Here is a 7,101-nt window from a genome sequence, read left to right as displayed (position 1 = left end):
ATGGATAAAAAATGTAAGTCGTTATAATTCTCAAATTAGTAGATCGAGTTTGTCCATCAATGAGTTATTTGTTCCGTGATTTTTTTTTTTTTAGTTAATCTAATAACATTGATTTATTCCACGCTGTTATATGGTGATGCCGTACCAATGACCACAAAGTTATATTCACTGTAAGTACATTGACTAAAGTTCAACTCTGGCCAATGGAACAACAAAACAATGGAGAATATTAAAAATGTATAGTAAAGTGCCAAGAATTTTTTCTAGACTTTAACTATGTCCCCTCATATCTACAACCAAGTGTTTGACTGACTACAACTACGTAGTTTTCACTGTTCGAATTCTTAGATAAAAAAGAATAATGGAAAGTGTAAGTTGCCAGGAACAGAGAAGTAAAAAAGGTATATCGAAGAACACCCAGTGCGTGGGACAGAAGTAGGAGCCAATCACCGAAAGTCTTCAGTTTCAGTTTGGATTACAATTGAGTATATTCTTATTATTATAATGCAAGCCTGGGCTCCAAGGGCGTGATCTTTTTTTTTGGCTTCATTTCTCCTTAAAGGGGAGTTGGGTATGACCATCCTCTCCCCCTTGTTCAAATTACTTCGAAATCTAACTTATTAGCCTATTTAATAAAAACTAACATATACAGCTCCTCGATTCCAACTGAGAATCGATTGGGAAATGTTTTGCCTGGAGGAGGTAGCCCTGTGCCATGTATAAGAGGCCCATTTGCTATTGTCTCCTGTATAATCCCGGTCGGTCCGTCCTCAGAGAGTCCTCCCCTTCTCAAGTCAGCCTTTTGCATGGAAATCCTCCGCGGCTTCCGCTACAAGCCACATAATTAACTTCTCAAAGCAACAGTGCGACTTCAAAGGCACAATGGGTCCCCTTAATGAAAAGGCTCTTTGTCTTGTACACCATTACATTAGCTGCTTAAAATAAAACGTTTCTAAATACTTCCCTCATAATATATCCAATACAGAAAATAAGAATTGACCATATACTTGATGTGTACCATATCGCTGCTTTACTTGGATTGTGGCACATCTGATAAAAAAAAAAAAAAAAAAAAAATATTTGTTTTTTTTTTAAATGGACGTATTCCACAAATATTACCGTAGACATAGGTTTCTTTCTTTACTGTGGCCCTTTTGTGTACTTTCCCAAAGCTAGTAGGGTTGTAAATAAGTAACCACAGCCTATGGTGCAACCTATTGAACATACCAAGTACAAAATAATTTTTTTTTTTTTTTGTCAGATGTGCGACAAAACATAGAAAACATCGATACGGATATAAACTACAACCAGAGAGTTCAACGTTTACGTTTGCTACATAAATACACAGTTAAGAACGAGATCAGTTCAAGATGCATTCCATGCTTCTTGTCTATAAATACTATTTACTTCATAAAACATCCGAGTAAGTTGTTAATATTTCTCGATGATATCATAAATTCAGAAGGGCTAACCCTTTTATAAAATCGTTCAAGTGAAATCTATCATATGGTTGGTAGTGATAAGATAGTAATGTAACCAAAATTCACTGAAAATTGCTAATAATCTCCGCTAAATCAGTGATGTGCTGGGTGAATGAAGATTTTACAGAGGTAAGTTACAGCCCATATTTTTTTATATAATCCTGAATGCAACCGTTTTATAACCAAATTCTTAGTAGCGATCAAATAACATTTTTACGAAAATTATACTATGCTTGCTTGACGAAATATATGTATTTATAGTTTTCATGTAGTCTTACTAACTGATGGTGTAAGGCAATGTCTATTTCACGTTCGATTACAAATACAATCTATATTAAACACGAGAACTACACATTTAATCAACATATGATAATTAGTGGTCATCGTTTCAGCTATTTTTCCCAAAAGTTGATGAACTGTTCTTTGACAAAAAACAACGGTTCTAAAGAATTGTGGAAAAAAAATTTCCTAAAATGAACGAACGAATTGAATCAGTGAATACCACCCTAGTAGTTTTTGTTTCCTTTATTATTTAATAGTTGGTAAAAATAATCGATAGTAAAACAACGAAACGTTTTATGAATAAGACAGGAAAGCTTCGATTTCTAAGTATAATATTTTCAATTTATTTCTATAATTTGGTTATTTCATAAATCACTATTCTAAGAAAAAACTGCTAACATTATTTTATATAAACTACTATTTTCCATCAATAATTTGAAATAAATACACAAAATGATGATAAAAAGAAGAAACGAAGAAAGTAATGGCGGTTGTTGTTAGTAAACAAAACATTACCTTCATTGTGTTTGTATAACCTTTTTGTTGAAAAACCGACACTAGTGCCGAACTTAAATAAAAAATACTGTAATTATTTTCAATGTTGTTTCGAATAACATTCTTTTATTCGTTTTAAAGAATATTGATGTTGTTCTTACTCTCACCTATAATGATAATATGAATCGTTCAGAAAGCATCATTCAATCTACTACGACATTGCTTTGTAATCAGAACTTTTTTACTCTACTCCAAGAACTACTCCAATTATTCCACAAAGTGAAGTAATTTGCCAACAAATCCTTATTCGATAACATGTAATAGATCAATGTTCGCTGTGGAGCCCGGTTTGCAAGTCATATCCCAGAAACCGAAAAAAGAGCAAACTTTTACATACGTTTTCCCTATCACACGGCTTCCTTGAGAATTTGTATTCAAAAATTTGTTTTTTTTTTCTGGCCATATAGTACCAATGGCTTACCAAAAACTCATTACTAGCCAACCTTTTCTTTAGAACAATAAAGTGAGTGGCCTCAAGAAGTCACATAAACATTTATGTTAAAAATGAATAACCAGAACTGTCACTTTATACCGTTGATTTTATATTTTTATTTTCCATTTCCTCAAAAATGGCTCTAATGAATTGGACTAATTTCATCATATTAATGTGTGGTCAAATGGTCCTTATTTTCAAATCGGTCCAATAAATTATATTTGTACTCTGGCTTAAATAGTTATAAACCTTGTCGCTGACCAAGCATCCTACTCTCTTACGAATACTCATATAACAAAAGCATAAACTATGCAAATAAAGTATTTTTTAGATAGCCAATTTTTATTATATGTGGCTGTTACGGCGAGTAGGGGTTCAGAAGGAACCTTTACTTTGTATTTTAAGCTAATTTAACATAATAAACTGTAAACAAAATATAAAAAATAAATTAACTAGAAAAAAGAACAAAGCAAACTATAACAAAATTAAATGAATTGAACAAAAGATAGAAGAAGAAAAGTCTTATATCACTGGTGATTAATGGGACCCCGGTTGTGGTTGTTATCCTGCGTGGATGTTCTCTTGGAGGTAGATTAACAAAAGGACGTACGTCCGCCTGCCTTGTCCTCTTGGAGGATGATCCGAAGTAGTCCGCCTTGGCTACAATGATGCAGATGGCGAAGATGGCCAGAATGCTGGCAACTACGAGTGCGTAGTGAGGAGACAATGGAGACGATATGTGTGGCGCATTGAGGCGTTAAGAAGTCATCTCTTTATTTTTGCAGCATAAAAAAATAATAGATAGTTGTTTTGTTTTGTTTTTGACGTTATAAAAATCATATGTTCCTATAATCGATTTGTGGACCATATGTTGGCTGCAACAGCGACCTTTAAAAAAGAAAAAAATTATTGCCATTTGTAGCGTATATTGTATCAGTTTTAAGTGTTCGAAATGGGTTATGTGCATTTCTCCCAGGTTTTGTTAAACAAGTTTTGTTGTTCGATAAACTTGCTTTTGGAAATACGGTTTTCGTAGATCTACGTAAATCTATTCATTAGTTAATTTTTTATGAGCCTATCAATTTTGTAACGTTTTAAATTTGGTCTGGCCAATAAGTCAAATTTTCTGGCTGTTACTAATCTAATTAATCTAATCTAAATAAATTATATTTTAAATAATCTATTTTACAATTTTAATGGGATCTTAGTTTTTAAATAATTTTTTCAGAAAATGGTTATTTCATAATTAGTGAAATAATTATTTTTTATAACATTTTTTTCTTAATATAAAATTTGACAACAAGAAGTTCATTTTGGACATTTAAGAATAAATGCCATGACGGCAACTATCACATAGTTTACATCATTGCCAGTTGCTGCCGTTTCATCTTATTTTCCCTTATTCTAATGATTTTTTTTTATTACTTAATCCAATTTTTCGAAATAAATTGAAGATTTACATAAAGAAAAGAAATGTGGACTCTTTGGAGGTCTCTTTCAAACTTTATATTAAAAACAAATGATTGCGTTTTCGAAGCTCTACACCAGGGAGTGGTATACCCTACTATCCTTCAAAACAAAAGTGAAGCCAAAAAGGAGGGAATTGGCCACGCCTTCGTGACTCAGCTCTACATTGAGTTTAACAGTGATATTCACCATTGTAACTTTTTTTTTTTTAATCCCCCTCCCTTGCCATTTCTGGCAAACGGGGTGCGGGAGCAGTGGGGTAGTGCTCTGGAGTTTGCGCATGCCACTGCTCCCAAGGATCACCAATTTTTTTTTTTATTAATTATTCAATTATTCCTTTTTTTTTTATTACTGTGATGCAGCCCAGCGCTAGGTTTAGCGCCTTACTGATGAAGCTACACCTTGTCCACTGCATCCGTCTGGGTGCCTTCTGCAGTTACCAGGCTGGTCCAGCCCTCCTGGTCTCAGTTTGGGTCAGCTTCCTCATCTTCTGGGGGCTCGCCGATGTTGTGTGGTCAAGTCCTTCCCATCGTGAAATGAGTGGGGCCCACCACCTCCTTCCACCCGTAAATGAACTCCTTGAAGAAGGGATAATTCTCTTCTTCTATCGAACAGGGAAAGACCGACTCGACGAGGGCGTAAATCCCGGTCTTTCTCGACAGCCTGGCTCGGTGTCCTTCCATGACAGAGCAATCTATTATTACGTGTTCTACTGTTTCAGGAACTCCGCACATTAGTCACCGGGGCACGATGTTCTTTCCAAAGCTCTGCAGCTTTCCCCGAAGCCCCCCGTGTCCTGTTAGGATCTGTGAGACCCAATAGTCTGGGAAGACCCATTTAGAAAGGACGGTAGAGAAGAATTTTCTCAAAGTAGCGCCTTTCTGGCTTGCTACCCACCGTCCATTCCACTTCTGTATTGAGTCCTCTCGCAGTATTTTCTTCCGTAAGTTTGGGGTCTCACCGATCCTCTCTCGGACCTTATCCGGCAGCTCTTCTAGTCCCTGCCTCTTAACTTCATATTTAAGGACATCCTCTCTGAGGGTGAGGTCCAGGGGCATCGCTCCGGCCAGCACCTGCACCGCCTTATGTGACACCGCTCTGTATGTCTTCGTGACCCTCAGCAGAGCCAGTCTCTGTATGGTGGCCAGTCTTCTCTTCTGTGTCTGCGTGAGGTTTCGGCTCCACGCAGGGGATGCGTACCTCAGAATTCCCTAGATCACACCTTTATATATGGTCATCGTTGCAGGGTATCTGAGGCCCGAAAATGCACCCCCTATCCTACTTAATCCATTAAGTGACAGGGACACCCTGTCCTTTAGATACACCAGGTGAGAAGTGGCATCGAATCTTCTTATCGAATCTTCTTCCTCACCCGGTCTCACCCTCTCTCCTTGGATATCCAGGGTGGTAGGACGAGCCCTGCCCATGGAGCCTCTTATGAGTATGGCCTGAGTCTTGGCTGCTGCCATACTCAACTTCCTCTTCACGCACGACTCTCCTACGAGACTGGCACACCTCTCCGCTTCTGTCTTTAATCTGGATCTGCCAGGTCGTTCACGTTAGCCGTGGCAAGGAAAACCTTGCCTTCTAGTTCCCCCAGCAACTCATCGAATACTAGCTTCCACAGAGCTGGTCCTAGGACCAAACCCTACGGACATCCTCTTTCGATTTTTCTCTCGACCTTGGAGCAGTTACCCCTGATCCAGACACCTGTTATTGAGATAACTACCTACAAGGGAGTATAGATTACTGGGGGTGTCGAGCTCTTGCACCCTCTGGAGTACACGGGGCCACCAAACGCTGTCGAAAGGCGGAAGAGATTTCAAACATTAGCAATAAGACATATTTCTCCGCCCTCTCCTACACGTTCCTGCGCACTCTCAGCAGCGCATCCCTAGTTCCCTTGCCACGGGTCGAGCCGAACTTACAAAAGGTAGCTGCTTATCGGGTCCTACCTACTCTTCTGTCACGCCTCTAAAGTTCAATATAAGGCCCTTTTTTTGGGATCACTGTTCTTGGCAGCTTAGCCCTTCAGTTATACTCCTACCTCCAAGCTATAGCCTATAACATATAAACACACTTATGCAACATGGCAGGTGAGCGTATACTAACTTATATAAAATTTTCTGTTATTATTAGTCATAACCTACACTATTATTATTACTGTTATAATTAGTGCAAGGGTGTAGGATACCGCTTGTAACGCTCACTCAAGAAAGACACAAACTTTCAAGGGATCTTTTTCGGTTGAAGTCAAATAAATATTATTCAAATTATGTGTTACACTACAACCAACAACAATGGTCGACTGCTTTCTCATTTTATATAAACGAGTAAACAAAAACCAACCAGTATGAAGTAGTGCTTAGCAACTAGTACTGAACATATTACCTAGTTTAATTTATGAAAACAATTATACATATACATGGTTCATTCACAAGGTTTCATGACTAATCTCAGAACATTTTCGTACTGCGAACTTAAAGTTCACTGTATAAAAACGTTGATGCGCGACGAAATCAACACACCGCTGTTTGTATCTTTTCCATTGTTCATATAATCCATGGAACTCTTCACGCGGAAGTCTTTTAAGGGACCTCGTCGAAGCTGCTGGTGGAATCAAGTTGAATCGCTTCCTTATTAGGGCTTTTTCAATTTGTTGATACAAAGTGAACTTGTTGGAAGCTAGGCCTGGTCTGTAAGTTGGTTACAAAAGTTTTGCTCCGATGAAATTGGCTAAAACTTCGGTGACTGCGACAAAAAAAAATTCCCTGAGTTTAACACTAAAGAAGTGATCCACAAAAAGTTATTTCCTGCCGGACAGACTGTCACGGCTCAGTTTAACATTGTATCTAGTCCATCTAGAGGTCAAAGATGATTGGT

The 7,101-nt window shown here is 37.7% G+C and overlaps 1 long non-coding RNA gene across 1 annotated transcript in view; it reads left to right on the top strand.

Moving 5' to 3' along the window:
- The first annotated feature begins 1,127 nt into the window (after positions 1–1,127).
- LOC136795504 (uncharacterized) overlaps positions 1,128–7,101 on the top strand; it is a 7,414-nt gene continuing 1,440 nt past the window's right edge. The window contains exon 1 of the long non-coding RNA XR_010843133.1: positions 1,128–1,610. This is a non-coding gene — a long non-coding RNA (uncharacterized lncRNA). The remainder of the gene's footprint in view (positions 1,611–7,101) is intronic.

Source organism: Halyomorpha halys, unplaced genomic scaffold, assembly GCF_000696795.3.
Source record: "Halyomorpha halys isolate HHAL.00 unplaced genomic scaffold, Hhal_1.1 Scaffold365.1, whole genome shotgun sequence".
Lineage (NCBI taxonomy): Eukaryota > Metazoa > Arthropoda > Insecta > Hemiptera > Pentatomidae > Halyomorpha > Halyomorpha halys.
Note: the sequence above shows the minus strand (reverse complement) of the source record. Positions and strands in the feature narration are given on the sequence as shown.